The sequence below is a fragment of the Aulonocara stuartgranti genome, assembly GCF_965226115.1.
Source record: "Aulonocara stuartgranti genome assembly, chromosome: 6".
NCBI lineage: Eukaryota > Metazoa > Chordata > Actinopteri > Cichliformes > Cichlidae > Aulonocara > Aulonocara stuartgranti.
Genome location: NC_138944.1, coordinates 19,987,457 through 20,004,882, shown reverse-complemented (window position 1 = coordinate 20,004,882; position 17,426 = coordinate 19,987,457).

The window sequence follows — 17,426 nt, the reverse complement described above, 5'->3', positions numbered from 1 at the left end:
GCTTTGTGCTTTTATTTTGTAGGGGATGCGAAAAGCAGAAGACCTGAGACTGCACCCTAAACTAACCGCACAAACAAAAACTGCAAAGCCCAATTTGATGTTGTCACAACTTTGCTCTGTTGTTGCAAAACACCCCATCACACTAGAGTTTCCACAGTGTTGCAGCATGTTGTATTTAACTAATTGATGTAGGGATGCATGATGTGATATCGATATCACTTATCGATTCTCATTGAGTTATCATTGGTTTTTTTAAGGTCACCACCATTGCTAAGTAGCAATAAAGAAATTACATTCATGTGAATTAATTTTATGCTGTGGGTCAAATGTTTGTGCATGTTTGTTGTGATCAGTGTTGGAGTCTTACTCAAAAAATAATTATTACGCATATTACACAGAACACTCTTCTTAAAAAATAATGCAGTAGCTACTTAATGACTTAATTTTCAAAGATGAAAACCAGCACAAAAAAGCGATTGTCACAGTGATTCTGCTTTAGAAACGTGAACAGGTAAAAAGTGAGACTGCAGCCTGACTGCTTATCTGCTTGTTACCCGTTGAAGTTCAGGGTCTGGCTGCTGGGGTCAGCATTCACTCAGCTTTCCCTCTGGGTTCTTGGCTAGCTTAGCATTAGCATGCTATCTGTGCAGATGCTTGCAAAAAACAAAGTTGTGTTAGCAGCATAATGCGGTTGTTTCTGTCCTGGATGCAGTTTTCCACTTTACCATTTATCTCGTCCTTTTGTGCAATAATAATAAAATAAATGTCCATATCCATGCTCTAGACTGTGTTGCTATTTTCCTCCTCTCACAGTTAAGCTGAAATCAGATGACTAGCACAAGCACAAAAACTGCTAAGCGGGATCAATAGGCAGGTAGACTAACTCCAAGGAATTGGACTACTGGTTCTCGATTCCCATCCCTAAATGCATGTTTATCTTACCAAAGGTGAGGCATTATTATTATTATTATTATTATTATTATTATTATTATTATTATTATATAAATTGTAACGTGTTTAGACTGTATTACAACATATTTAAAGAGCCTGGTATTACATTACTTCTGTAACTTGACTATAATTTGATCATAAGAAACCGCTAATATTTCACTTCCACAAGCTATAGTTGTGCTTGTTGTGAAAGCTTATCTCAACTTTTTGTTTTTCTGAAAACATACTCTATAAAAGTCCTAAAATGTAAATGCGTCTTCTTTTTGCACATGCTTCACAGTTACAAGAGTATAAAACATAATGCGCAGTTTAAAAATATGATCTAAGGTGTAGTTAGTAATAAAGTTTTTTTCAATATTCCACTTAATTGGGACTTACATGGAAACAGCTGTCCTGATAATAATAACGATAACAAAAATATTAAGTATAAACTAGCAGGAAAGGCGAAAGGTATGACACTATTCTAAGGCAAAACTAGAGATGCTGGAAAAGTTCTACAATTCCTTCTTTGTCTCCACTCCTCTAGGTTCATGAAAATCAGCATGGCCAATCAACAAGCAGCAACAAAAACATAAAAATACAACCTCATTGGTGATGTTAATAAAGATTTACTGACTCCTCTATATTTTGTTTGCAAGACTTTCTTGTATTTTTTAAAGGGAGCTTGTTTTCCAGGTTTTCTGAAGGCCTTTCAAAGTTTTTCCTTGGACACTGGCTTCTTTTTCACTTGATTTTAGTTCAGTCCTTGTACCTGATCATTTTCAGGGAACTTTTGTTTAAGCCACTTGACACAACACTGACCTATGAATCATTCCAGGCACATATGCTGTAAAACAAAAGATGAACCACATAACAAACAATTTAGCAAGAAACCAAGTTTAAATGATATCTTTAGAAACTCTGTTACTAGCCCGTCACAAAAACACATGGTTTGTTCCTGTTTCTTTGGTTGAATCTATGAAAAAAAACCCAACAGGGTGATTTTTTTTTTTTTTTTTTTTTTTTCTAAATGGTGATTTCTAAGGAACTGTTTACAGAAAAGTTGACATGTCCCAGCAGGTTGCGTATAGTGCGTCCTTAAAAAATCTGAAGAAACTGAACAAGTGTACGCCTAAAAACTATTTACAGCAGATGAACAGTAAGGGAGTCATTATCCTTAAAAAAATCCAGCAAAGACCTGACGCGGGACATGAGAGATGCGTCTGGCCCTTCTGTCGATCGATTTACCGTTCAGTGAAATGGTCTCAATAGAAGGGTGGCTGTCAAGAATCCATTGTAATGAAGGGAAACATGACAAAAATGCTGAGGTATACTAGATTACAAAAGAACTTGACTGAAAATTAAGTGCTTGTGGTTCAAAACATCAATATCAATGGGGTAAGTCAGGAGAGAGTTAAGGTTAGTGCACACAAAACACGGTGGAAGCTCTGTCATGCTTTGAGCTGCATTTCAGCCAGTGGTGTTGGAGAGCTTGTCAAAATTGATGGATCCAACATGGAACAGCACCTGGAAAGCATCTGACAGTGACTTTAGTGACTTTAGTTTTTAGTGTGACAATAATTCACAGTAAGTGGTGTGTGCATTTTAAGAATGAATCCAATGCTGATTTAAAATTAGACATTATCATTAACATAAAGACCTTCCAGCAAAATTTGTGTTTGTTAATCTCTTTGCTTTTACATCACTTTTTTTTGGCATACTGGCATCTTAAGTGGAAGGGTTTAAATTGGATTTAGATAACATGAGCATTTTGTGTGTAAGCTAAACACTGGGCCAGATATTTTGCGATGCTTCAAAACATTAAAATGGAGCATAAATTATATATATATATATATATATATATATATATATGTGTGTGTGTGTGTGTGTGTGTGTGTAATTCATATATTACACAATATATATTTATTGTGTAATATACATATATTTATGTATAGATTAAAGATTAGAAATGGAAATAATCCAATTGACTCCGGTCTTGTGTGCGCGCGCACATGCATATAGGAGGAAGACAATAGCCTGGGTTTGGCAAGGAACAAGCTCTTCCCAAAAGGAAGAAGAAAAATGTTTACGTAAGATGAGAGGGGTGGAGCTGCAGAGCAGAGCATAAGACTGAAATTAAAATTCTTCTATCAATGACAGAAAATGCAAATCTTTGATTGGCTGCCAAGTGCACATAAATTTAAGCCACAGTCGATGTCAATAGATTAGCTGTTTGTGTTAAACTGCAATGTGCCAACAACACCTACACTTGACACTTTCATTTCCAAATAAAGACCTTTACACTATATTTGAGGTATTTAAGGTAACGCTAAATAAATCTTGTGGAACCCACTGAGTATCGGCACAAACAGAAACTCAAAGATCTAAACAATGAGCCCTGATTTGTTTTACTACCTGAACAGTATAGTGACCCTGGAAGTTTTCAATAATATTTAAAAGTTATTTAAATAGAATATTGTTAATTTCCTATGGTTATTCACCAGATGCATATATATACATATATATAGTTTTTTAAAACTAGTTTTTCAGTAAGCGCACTGCCCTCTGTTTCACATTCTGAGCTCATTTATCAAAGCCCAACTGTGGATAAATGAAATGTAGCGTAGTGCATTCTTTCCATTCGTCCAAGCAATGGTGGTAATTTGACAATCCTCGATCTAGATTTATCTTCCAGGTCAGACACATTTCAGATATCTTCCCAGGAATTCAGAGGTAAAGCTGATTGTGTAACCAGCTTGCTTTCATCAAGCCAAGAGAAATACTCGGTGTGTAACCTACTGTACATCACAGATGTATCAAAAGAAATATCCTTCAAAGTGCAAAATGTATTTTACTACTACAAACTATCCATGTAACGTGACCTCTTCTCCACTAACTACCAAACACTGCTAGCACAAACGTAACTGTTTCCCCTATGAAAACGACATTCGACAACCTCCCCTGTTCCCTTAATGAACAAGTATATATGTCAATAAAGATGTGGTTCAACCAGCATTAGGGTCCGGGTACTCTTTTTCAAGAGTAGCCTTGGTAAGACCAAAAACTGCTCAGTTCAGAAATGAGAAACAAACGTTGCTCCTGGTAGGCATCCAAGGAGGAAAGAGTTAAAACAAATAGAAAGATGAATCATCCTGAGAGTGAAACTTTATCAGCATCTATGTGTTTTTTTTCTTTAGAAATCTTTGATTCTCCATTTCATTTGCATCTACAGTGTACACTTTGAATAAGGTAAAACAGTTCAACACCACAACCGGAATGAGTGTAACGCGGATGATCAGGTGGCAGGTGTCTTTCATTAGGTTTTTCTCAGTCTTAATCTCAGTAATCCTCAGTGTCACTGTGATATGCACTTGTAACAAAGCACTCCAGTTGTTGATTAGAGTGTGTTTTTAAAATTTTAATAGGCTCTTTCATTATCAGAAATGCGATACTTTATATTTTGGCCTCACACCTCATATTTCTTTTGATTGATCAGTTTTCTAAGACAGCTCTTAGTGTGGTTTACAAAATCACACTTTTTTCCACCACTTTTTCCATCACATTTCTATTTTATATGCTTTGCTCTCATAAATGCGTTTGCCTGTACTCATTTTTAAGGAGTTCAGCAGAATTAGCGACACGGAGCAAAGGATTATAAAGTTTGTCTTGTAAACAAAGAAGTTGTAATGCGCACACACTGTGACATCTGTCATCACTTCTGTCATCCATGATCTATGCGCTATGCATTGAGGCAAGGCATAGCTGATATGACAATTTATGTTTTATGGATGGTTTCTGTATTTGTTATAGTGCAAGGCTTTCAAGTCTGAACACACATCCGCATACGCTCACCTAGCTCTCTCAGCATGATGTCAAGTGGCGCATCAGACATGATGGTGGCTTACAGCGCAGGTCAGGCAGGATGAGCTGTTGTAAGTGTGTTCCTGAATCAAAAGTGACTTAGGGAAAAGTAGGTGTGTTTGACTCCACAACCTACTCTAAAACGGAAACTGTGGAATTTGTTTACAACACATTCATGTGGCATTCATAAGACATCTTCTTCCAAATAACACTAGACCAGATCTTCTGATTTGTAATCTTTATAATTTTCTATATTTGAAAATTTACACACCTTTAGACCGCTGTGTCACAAAGGCACTGCGCATGGCAAGTTCCGCACATGACGGGATCTTCTGTGCAAACTGCCAATGCAAATACTGCTTGGAACAAGTTTTCCACCTCTGCATCAGTCTACAGGAAATTGTCAAAGAGGGGCAACAGCTCGATTTGTAATCATTTCTTCTCAATCTTTGTTTTTGGTCACAGCAATCAAAACTAAAACATCAAGTTCAGATGCATTTACACAAATACATACATATCAGATGGTGAACTTGAAGGGAACCTGTTTGTTTATTCTTCAAAAGAATCCATCTATCTGTTGTGGAGTCAGCGTAGAACTCCAGCTACTAGAAAGTTACTAGAAACATTTGATTTTTTTTCTTTTTTTAAGTAGTAGGAAGTAAAAAAAAATAAAAATAAAATCTCAACAAAAATTATATAACACTTTTATAAAACGGTATCTCAAAGTTGCTTTGGAGAGGGATTTTTTTAAATGATAGACACATTATTTTTAATAAGTTCTTTCTTTAAACCACACTCTTTAAGTCTTTGTTCTGATTAAGATTTTGTTGCTTCCATTAATCTACAGCCACATTCTTCATTTCTTGTTTACTTCTCGTGTCTCTTGTGTTTCAGCATTCCTGCATGACAATGGATTCTTTATGTGAAACTACGCTGCATATATCCCATGTTGTATCTGCAAGCAGACACACTAGCACTTAAGCAACCTGCAGCCTTTATTGTAAATGCAAACATTTATTTTATCCGTAAAAGTTGAGCAATATGACGGAGATTTAAAATCTTTTATTTGAATGAATGTCCAGTTCAGTCAGTCATTTATAAAAGGTTTTATGTAACTTTTAGTTAGAAAAAAAAGTGTTGCATAGTGAAAATGCACATACCACATACCAAAAAGTAATCTGTGGCTTTTCACTGGAAGTATTACTTGACATGCCTCTCTTTGCCCCACCCTTAGGTTGCAAATCCTCCCCCAAATTCCTAGGAAATATACTGACAACGTGACCTCACTGGTCTCGATGGAAACGACTTCCCATACAATTCTGAATGCATATATTGTGTGCATCATCCATATCAACAGCAGCTTAAGTAAGCGCAAAGGCCAGGCTCAATGGTCCTGACAGCATGCTGTCATCTTGAAGTGATAAGATAATGAAAAAGCTATTTTAGTCAATGACATGCCCCAGGTGTTAGATTCACAAACACAGACTTTGACTGCTTTATGTTTCTTGCTTTCTTATTGATTGATCACAATGTGAAGCAATTTTGTTAATGAAACCAAATGAAATGCACTAAACATATAAAGGTAATAATAATAATAATACATGATTACTGTAGTTTCAACATTACTGTTAGAAAACAAGTACAAATAAGAGCAGCAGTTTGCTTCGGGCACAAATACATGGCTAAAATCTGTGCTTTCAGTGAAACTAGCACTTGGACCACAATCTGTGAAAGTTCATCAGTTCAACCAGTAAGTTTCTGTGGTTTGACTGGAGTAAGAAAAACACAAACCAAAAGAGTACACAGATTCTGCCTCTAAATTTGTGTCACACTAAAAAAAAAACCAGTTAAAAAAAATTCCCACTGAGGTGGAAAAATTGAGATCCACAGCGTTTACCTTGTCAATTACATTGTGTGTGTGTTTGTGTTTGAAAAAGGGGTACTTGCCTGTCTTTAACTGAAGATGTGTCATTGTTCAGGTTTCGGGTATTTAAAAAAGGGAAATCAGTCAGCAGATACTCTTTGTCCATCGTGGGTGTGGGAGTATACCACGCAAACGGTTTTAGGTGTGATATCATATTATTTTTCTGAAGAAAAGGCAGAGTGGGATTTTCTCTGATGAGCCGCACCAACAAAGCTGGTCTCAGTTGGAGGATATTTGATCCTGTATGACGGGCACAGAAAAAATGTTCCACATAAAGCATGTTACAACAGAATCATTAATAATGTCATTCATTTCTAAAATTTGCTGAATGAGGCTTCAGTGAAGACTTGACACAATATTAATTGCATAAAGCTCTAATTATTCAATTTGTTTACTTTTTTTCTTTACTTAAATAATTCAAGTAATGCGATGAGACATCAGTGGAAAAATAGTGATTGATTGATTGATTGATTGATTGATTGATTGATTGATTGATTGATTGATTGATTGATTGATTGATTGATTGATTGATTGCGTCATGGTCCTGGATCTTTGACTCAGTATTTTGAGTTTGTTTTCGTCTGGTGATTCTTTATTTTGAAATTAAGAGATTGGTCTAGTTGGAGCATGGACCAAAAATGGCAGGGCCGATTTTTTGTCCTGGTCAAATGCTGCTTTGTTTCGTTAGCTATGATTAAGTTCAGCTGTGTTTTCATTTGTCTCCATTTCCCTTAATTACCCTCCTGTGTATATATTGTCTGTGCCTCACTCTGATCTTTGTTGCGTTATATATATATATATATATATATATATATATATATATATATATATATATATATATATATATATGTGGTGGTGGCTTACCAGCCGGACATAGTGGTGGTAGACAAACAGAAGAAGACGGCTGTAGTGATCGATGTAGCGGTTCCGAATGACAGCAACATCAGGAAGAAGGAACACGAGAAGCTCCAGCTCAGAGAAGAGCTTGAGAAGATGTGGAGGGTGAAGGTGACGGTGGTCCCAGTGGTAATCGGAGCACTAGGTGCAGTGACTCCCAAGCTAGGTGAGTGGCTCCAGCAGATCCTGGGAACAACATCGGAGATCTCTGTCCAGAAGAGTGCAGTCCTAGGAACGCAGGACCCTCAAGCTCCCAGGCCTCTGGTAGAGGACCCAAGCTTGAAGGATTAACCACCCACAGGGGCGAGTGGGGAATTTTAAAAAAATTTATATGTGTATATATATAAAAAAAAAAAAACACCCAGCACGCCCCTGCGGGCAGTTTATCCTTCAAGCTCGGGTCCTCTACCAGAGGCCTGGGAGCTTGAGGGTCCTGCGCAGTATCTTAGCTGTTCCCAGGACTGCGCTCTTCTGGACAGAGATCTCCGATGTTGTTCCCGGGATCTGCTGGAGCCACTCGCCTAGCTTGGGAGTCACCGCACCTAGTGCTCCGATTACCACGGGGACCACCGTTACCTTCACCCTCCACATCCTTTCGAGCTCTTCTCTGAGCCCTTGGTATTTCTCCAGCTTCTCGTGTTCCTTCTTCCTGATATTGCTGTCATTCGGAACCGCTACATCGATCACTACGGCCATCTTCTTCTGTTTGTCTACCACCACTATGTCCGGTTGGTTAGCCACCACCATTTTGTCCGTCTGTATCTGGAAGTCCCACAGGATCTTAGCTCGGTCATTCTCCACCACCCTTGGGGGCATCTCCCATTTTGACCTCGGGACTTCCAGGTTATACTCGGCACAGATGTTCCTGTACACTATGCCGACCACTTGGTTATGGCGTTCCATGTATGCCTTGCCTGCTAGCATCTTGCACCCTGCTGTTATGTGCTGGATTGTCTCTGGGGCATCTTTACACAGCCTGCACCTGGGGTCTTGCCTGGTGTGATAGACCCCAGCCTCTATGGATCTTGTGCTCAGAGCTTGTTCTTGTGCTGCCATGATTAGTGCCTCTGTGCTGTCTTTCAGTCCAGCTTTGTCCAGCCAGTAGGCGTGAACCATGTCGGGCCCTGGTGCTGTCCAACTCTTCATACTGGAGACCCTTTCTTGGATATCTGCCACTGTGATGGTTACTGGACCCTGTTCAGGGAGGTCGCTGTGGTCTGCCCTCAGATCCTCTAGCCACTGAGCATTGCCGTTATGGGTTGCGTCCTTCTCCCATATGCTCTTCCAGTATTGCTCCGTCTCCAGCCTTGGTGGTGCTGTTCTCTTATTGTTCCCTTGCCACTGAGAGTACACCTTTGCTGGTTCTGTGGAGAACAGCTGATTTATTCTCCTGCCTTCTATCTCTCTGGTGTACCTCCTCAAGCGGCTGGCCAAGGCTGTGAGTCTTTGCTTGGCAGTTTCCAAGGCCTCAGGTATGGACAGCTTGCTGTATTTCTTAGGCACCTTATTTGTCGCACCTTTCTGCAACTCCGTTAGTTGGCTAACCTCCCTCCGTGCTACTTTGATCTTGTCCTCTAACCTCCTTCTCCATGGAGGGTACTGCCCCTTGTCGCTGTTCAACTTGTAGCCAAGCATCTCACTGATCACTGCTGCCGTATTGTAGATCAGCTTGTTAGTGTCGGTAATCGTGGTTGTAGGTATTGCCCGTAGTGCTGCATTAACATCATCTAGCAGACCTTCTGAGGGTACTTCACGTAATCTTGGTAACCGGCTACGGGGGATCCTATTTTTCAGGTCAGTTCCTCTCGCACTCAACGATCCTTCTCCTATCGCACTTGGGGCTATGTACCCAATCTCGGGTGGGGGTGATGATATCTCCCCCCTGACCTGGCGTCCTGACTCCTCCTTGCCGTAGCATTTATGTTGTACCTCGTCAATCTCTAGCTGTGAGAGCAGTCCCTTCTTTCGAATGTTGGAACACTGAGCTACTAGTTGTTTCGCCGTCATTGTGGATGTTGGGTATTGAAGAATCCATAGGTCCCTCCAAGTAGCCCCGTCCGCTGGGGTTACTTGCATAGTAGCATTCCAACAACGCCCTGTTTTCGTCTCTTGCCCACCGATGCCTTCTTGTTCCAGTAGCCCACTTTTCGTCAGGGTGCCCTGGTTCCTCAACACCTGACGCGGACCTTGTTGATCCGGGCGACGTCCGAGCCGGCATGCCTTCATATTTATCTGTCTCGCTCATGTCTGCGGTAGGCTTGCTTAGCATAGGGGGTCTAGTTCCAAAGGCGTGTAGTCTAACCACTACGCTATCTATATATATATATATATATATATATACACACACTTGCATGCATACATACACACATCTATATATACACTACATTTATGATTAAACCATTTTATGTGGTACACTTCATTTTGTTGAGCAAAATTGCTTTGCATGTTACCTTAAAAAAACTGCCTAAATTTAATATTAATATATATTAATATATATTGAAAGGTAACTCATTCTGAAATTTCATTTTTTTTGTTCCTGTTTTTTGGCGTTTGGAACACCATATGACACGTTTATATCAGATATCTACAGGTACTATAGCTGTATATATGTTTTCTGACATGAATAGTTGAATAGAAAGTGATATAATGTACTCCTTTATTTTGAGCTGACTGTAGTTGAGTTTTGAATCACCAAAACATGAATTGCATGGATGGACAAAGTCCAATTAGACCAAAATAGAAGAAAACATTTTCCTTTCCCCTGTTGAAAAGAAAGACATTTTTCCTATTTTAAAAGTTTTGTATTTAGTTAGTGTGGAAGAGTTTAGAAAAATCAGTGCAAAAACATGAACGCACTTTCCATCTCAAGTGTTACACTAAAAAAAAATTCAGAGGATTAGCAGTAAAGGTTCATCAGCTCAGGACCATGAATCTCTTTACTAAAGCAGCACAACTGATCTCATACAAAAATAAAGGGCTATTCTATTACCTAACATCTCTTTCACAAGAATAAGAAGAGAAAGCAAAAGTGTACATGGTCATTATTCATAGAGCGGAAAAACAAGTCTCTTTATGATTGTGGGCAGTCTAGTCCTCTTCCGTTTAGTTACAAAAAGTAAAGAAATCCTCAAAATGATTACATTTCAGTGTCCAGACTTGGTGTAAGGTTAGCGTAAGATAAGATAAGGGGTAGGTATGGTTAGGCTGAGTCAGGCTCAAAAGTGATGGAAACACAAGTTGATCAATAAAATTAATAAATAAGATAAAAAAGTTTGGTCCTTTATTCCAGTGTGTGCAAAAATACTCCATCAACTTAATCACTGATAACATATTTAGTCCTGACTTGAATGGCTGCAACACACTTCCCTGATTAATAAAGTAAAAACATTTTCTTTTTCTTTTTCAACATTCAATTTGACTGGACAGCTCACACAGAGACAGTCACTGGATTTCAGGGTAATAAAATCAAATAAAAGAAACTGAATAATACTGATAATGATGATGATAATAATAATAATTAGTTGAAGCTAATCTAGCCTTGTGATGCCATTTTAGCAGATGCCAAACATGTTTAAGGCAAGCACACATTTTCTAATATTTACCAATTACAGCAATACAAGATTAAATTATGCCAACTTTCTGGAGTTGTGAAATTAGCTAATAATAAATTCACTGTTACTAAAATATGCTTCCTTAACAAGCTCTGCAACTAAAACTAAAACCAACTTCTGCTAGCAGATTGCTGTGGTTGCCTGTGGTTTGCACGGAAGCCGACTTGACTGCAAACACTCAGCAGATACTGGCTTCAAAATCTCGAAAAAGAGCAAATCAAACTGGAAATGGAGAAGGTTCCCAGTTGTATCTAAGCTAATGGATGCGAGAGAGAGAAAGCAGAGAGGAAACTAAAACCAGAGGACTAGACAGAAGTACCTTGCAAAACCCCAACTGTCCTGATGTTGACACCTCAGGCTAGTTTAGTTTACTCCTGCAGATAAATGTAACCCTGTGCCTCAACAAAGTGTCATTAATATGTGTCAGAAACAAAACAATATGCTGTTTTGCTCACTGCTCATTCTGAAAGCCCATCCCGTACCAAAAGCCATAACAAGTAATTCCAGCGACAAGGCACACACATTAAAAGCAGAAGCTTGTATGAGGTCAGGAAAACCACTTATCATTGCAACACAACGACAGCCTGCTCCTTTGAAACTGTTTGATCTATCTGTCATTCAAACAATAAAAAGATTTGTACACTGATGAGAGATTATTATCAAATTTGTCAGCCAGCTATTTAAATCAAACATCTAATCAGTAACATTGTCAATCCATTGCTCTCCAGCAATGTTTTTACCACGTTTGTCCAGAGCTGGAACTAAACCATGACTGTGACAATAGAAAAACTAGTTCATAAGTAATGCATCTATGAGGAGGACCATCATGCTCCTAGAGGGTCTGAACTGGCTACACTCATATGAATGCTTGTTTCCAGGAATGCCGGTTTGATCATAGATTGTGTTTAACCCTGTTGGGCACACATTTACAGAGGAATGAGTGTTACTGTTATTTCCCTTTTTGTTACCGGAAGGATAGTTCTGTCTAAGGTGTTTAGGTGTTCTGCTTTATGTGTGGCCTCATTGCTTTTTTTATCAGCCATCCCTCATCCCACATATCCAAACAACATCACGGCTCCCATTTTCAAAGGCTGCCAGTGATTGCAGTCCCACAAGACTGACAAAACTGCAGCTGCAATAGAAAAAGAGTGGTTACGTCTGTGCAAAGATGCATAAAACCATAAAAACACCCTCTGCCTTTCTTTAATGCTCATTACATTTACTTAGTGAGGGTGTGAGAGAAGTTGCACAAGAATAAAATGCATGTGTTAAACACCTGGCTGTGCATGGCAGAGACACAGAGATTAGAAAAAAGCTGGCAAAAGATGGCATCTACTCGTCACCTTGCTTTTTCTTTTGTCACGGCTAAATGTGCGCTAAATGATGTAACTGAAGTGCAGGAATGCTGATACGATGAGCAAATCACGCGTTAAACAATGTATTCATTATCATGTTAATGAGCAGCAACAGTTACAAATGCAAAAACTTCCTTTTTTGTGTCTGTGGGATGAGTGGGACACATCTCTTATTGTTCCTATGTAATAACACTACATGGAAAATTTAGTTGTAGTCAAATTACCTAAAAATAGATTTGACTGATAAATAATACTTTATTTATCCCGAGGGAAATTGTTTTAAAGGCTGCCATTTGGGGCATCTCTCTCTCTCTCTCTCTTCATATATATATATATATATATATATATATATATATATATATATATATATATATATATATATATATATATATGTGTGTGTGTGTGTGTGTGTGTGTGTGTGTGTGTGTGTGTGTGTATGTATATGTATATATATATTTCTTTTTTTTTATGTTGCACTGAGTGGTTCTAACTTACTGCTAAAATTATTAGTAAAGCACTAAATAATTTTATAAGCTTCTGAAATGTTTTCTATGTCAGAAGTTTCTATGTCCAAGTTTCAATCATCTAGCTGTTGATTTCAGGTGAAGTTGAAGAATTTGGAGGTGTTCCTCTTTCTTTATTATTACATCCACTTTGTGCAGTGTACCAGTACCACTGGAAGCAAAACAGCCCCAGTGCTCACAGCTGTCAACCACCATGCTTGACAGCTGGTACAGTGTTCTTGGGTTCAAAGGCCTCACCTTTACTCCTCCAAACATACCTCTTGTCATTGAGGCCAAATAGCTCATTCTTTGTCTCGTCTGAAAAAAACTTTTCTCCAGAAGGTATTTGGCCTGTCCATGTGGGCAGCTAAAAATTTTAGTGGAGCTTGAAGATACTGATTTGGAAAGCAAGAGCATCTTTCTTAATCACCATCCTCTCAGTCTATGGTGATGTAAAACTTACTTCATTGTGGACAGTGACGCTGGTATTCCAGCAGTTTCCGTCTCATGACAGGCTTGAGCCTTGGTGGTTCCTGGGTTGTGCCTGAAAACCCTAACCTATTTTCATCTGAGGATGACAGTTTGGGTTTTTCTTCTAGACCTTGGCAAAAATATATATAAAATAATCTTGTACTTACGTACAGTTGTTCAAACTGGTGATCAAAACGGTCCATTAAACTTCTGAAATGGCCTTTCCAAAGTCCCGACTTCAACCTTATTAATAATATGAGGTCTACGCTCAAAAGCAGGGTCTGTGCCAGGAAACTAACCAATTTAAACGAACTCCACCACTTCGCCTTGAGGCGACTTTTGTTGTGATTTGGCTCTATATAAATAACATTGAATTAAAGAGTAATCACATATTCAGAATTATGCCAGAAACCTGTTGATGGCTACCAGAAGCACCTGGTTCAAGTTCAGCTGGCTAAGGAACATTTAACCAAATATTAGTGGGGGTGTATTTATATATTTGAGCCTGTACAGTATGTATCCTTCAATCCAAGCTAAAATCAAACTTGTCCACTGAATTCTTGTGTTTTAAAGTCATTAAAGATGTATGCTGTAAAATAATTCCTGCCTGCAAAAAGAACAGTCCCCATGATGTAAACCTCTGACCACAAATGTATGCTGTCCATCACTTATATCTATAAAACTGAATCCTCCTATTGGCATCATTTGCACTTGACACGGGGAATTCTAGGAAAAAATAGCCTAAGTTGTTCATGCATGAAGCATTTGACTCCTGAAGGCACAGAGACACACCAACACTGGGCTGGGTTGAACTCAAAGAAAACTTGACACGCTCTGATGCAACTCTTGGATCGCACATTGCTGGCACAGGATTGGAAACATGTCTCTTTTGGTTCAAAGAGAAACAATAAGAAAGCATCTTTAACACCTACAGCTGCACTGAATTTAAAGAGCAGTTTACGCCCAGCTCATTTTCTGTCAGCAGCAAGCATTTACAATTTTTTATTTTTATTTTTTGCTGGTGAGTCAGTTCGCAGAGTCATAACAACTTTTTCACTATCTGTAGTTGGAGACATCTTGGCAATCGAAGCGTGAGACCGTCAGAATCATAACAAATCTCACAATGGCCTTTTTACTAGAGCAAACGTTGAGTTAGAATTCATGGAGTGCAGGGATGTGTTTTAATCCCTTATTAGTATTTTCTTGAAAGTATCCTTGTATTATTTGCCCAACTAGGTGCCATAGCAATAACAATACCACCACTCGTATGAATGTAGTAGAGCTTGAAAGGTAAACAATGGCAAAAATGCACAACAGATTTTTTTTTCTTTTTAAAAACAAGAAAGGTAGTTCTGTGGAAGCAGATGGAGGCACAGAGACTGACAGTGGGCAGATGGCTGTTAAGATTTCACAGGAATCACAAGCCTCTCAAAACACACAGGTGAGATGAAACATGGCGATACATACTTCATTCCTCCACTGCCAAAGTAAACAACCGAACGGAGCTCTTGCTAGGTGTGATATTCATTACTGCCAAATATAGGTTCATTCTCTAACAACTTAGATTTATATTTTATATCTTTCTCTGTGATGAAACAGAGTTTGGCTCACCACTGGTCCTCATATGTTGCATGTTTGTTTAAATGCTCCGACTTGCTGCTAGCTTGCTGTGGCATCAACCCACCCTGACATTGATAATGACTATGATCCCAGTACATGACGGGGAACAACATGTTTTTCCCTTATCTTTGGTTATAAATACAACAAGAGTTGTGAGGTCACCAGGTGCCACCCATACACCTTCTCCAATTGGTTGTTGGTGAGTACATTAATCAGTTTGTCAACTGCTTTCTTGGATGGTGCGTGCAGTTTAGATATGGATCACTGCAGCGTCACAGCTCTAGTTCAGCAGTAAAATAGCAAGCTGGAACAGAGCTCAGCAATTTTTTTGTCATTCAACAAATTTACCATACTATGCCATACAATTATAAATAATGTTTACTGATGAGATTTTAGTAATTCTATATTACATTATGTGTTACATCAAAGAATTGCACAGGCACAAAGAACACTGGATGTACTCCACTCACCAGTGACTTTATTGTGTACAACTTGCTGGTACTGGGTTGGACTGCCATAATATTTCATGATATGAACTCCTCAGAGATTCTGGTCCATATTGATGTTGCTGCTGCAGATTTGTTTGTACATCCATGACTGAATCTTAGTTACACAACATCTCAAAGGTTCTCTGTTGGACAGAGATCTGGTGACTGTGGAGGCCATTTGAGGCCAATGAACTAACTCACTAAATTTTCAAGAACTAGTTTGAGATTATTTGTGCTTTTTTGACATGGAAGCAGCCATCAGAAGACTGGTACACTGTGGTCATAAAGGGACAGACATGGTCAGCAACAATACAGAGGTAGGTTGTGGTGTTTAAACAATGCTCAGTTGGTACAAAAGGATCCAAAGTGTGCCAAGAAAATTGACCACCCCGTTACACCACCAGCAGCATGAAATCAGTGACACACAACAGGATGGATCCATGCATTCATGCTGTTTACTTTAAATTCTGTCCAAACCATCTGAATGTCATAGCAGAAATTGACACTCATCAGACCAATTTTCCAGTCTTCTGTTTTCCAACTTTGGTTGTGAACTGACTGTAGCCTTAGTTTCCTGCTGCTAGCTGACACAGTGGTACCCAGTACCTTAATGCTTGGTTTGAACATCCCCACGTCGCCTTGAGCATGTTTACAAACTAAAATGCTCCCATGAGACTGGCTGATTGGATATTTTCACTCTGGGGCTGTTAAACAGGCGCACCTAATAAACTGGCCAATGAATCTATATTCTGTTTTTGTTTACAGTTACCAAAGATCGGTATTATTTGAGAGATAAAGGCTTCGCTACTGCTCAGTCATCCTCATTCTGCACACATTTCCAACCTCCTCATATACAGCACACAATTGATCAGGAACCCCTATGTTATCACGTTAATGCTCTTGATACACTTAAGTGTCATTTTTCAACATTTTGGATTAATGTTGAAGTTTTGGTGGCTAAACATAATCAAACAGTTAATGATTAGAATTTCATGATTTCCACCACCAGGCACCTAAGCAGTGTTCTTATTTGCTCTTTTAACCAAATGTTACAAATACCAATTTAAATTTTATAGCCTTTATAGATGCTCTGCAGTTTGTTTACACTCATATCCAGATTCATAGATGTTCATAGATGGTTCACAAACTAATTTAACTAAATGTATGTAGTTTAGTATTTTCTATTTAATTATAAATATTTAGACATCATGTGTATCAGTTCTGACTCCATTATGAAATGATTTGTTTGGGCAGTAGAAGTTTTTTGAAATGAAATCTATTTCTTTGTTCTGGAGAAAGTACACATAATAAAAACGATCTATTCAAAGACGTGCCGCATTTTGCTTCTCCACTGTTTGTCTTTCTTTAGAAAAAGGTGATTACAACGAGGTGGAGCTGTTAGTCAAATAAAAATTTGTAATGATTTATATAATCACAACTTGCTTTTTATACCCTAAAATGAAGACAGATCCCCACAGTGGAACTGTAGTTAAACAGATTTATATCCCCACAATATGAGCAATAAAAGTACACACACACACACACACACACACACACACACACACACACACACACACACACACACACACACACACACAAAATGTTAGTGCAGGGTGTGATCTGTGGAAAGCAATGACATGCTCAGACAGAAATAAAAACATAAACCATAATTATCACTTTGTTGAACTTTCACTGTGGGTTCATTACTGTATCAATACACACACACACAGACTGGGGTTGTTATGGAAAACAATGATTTTCGGAGA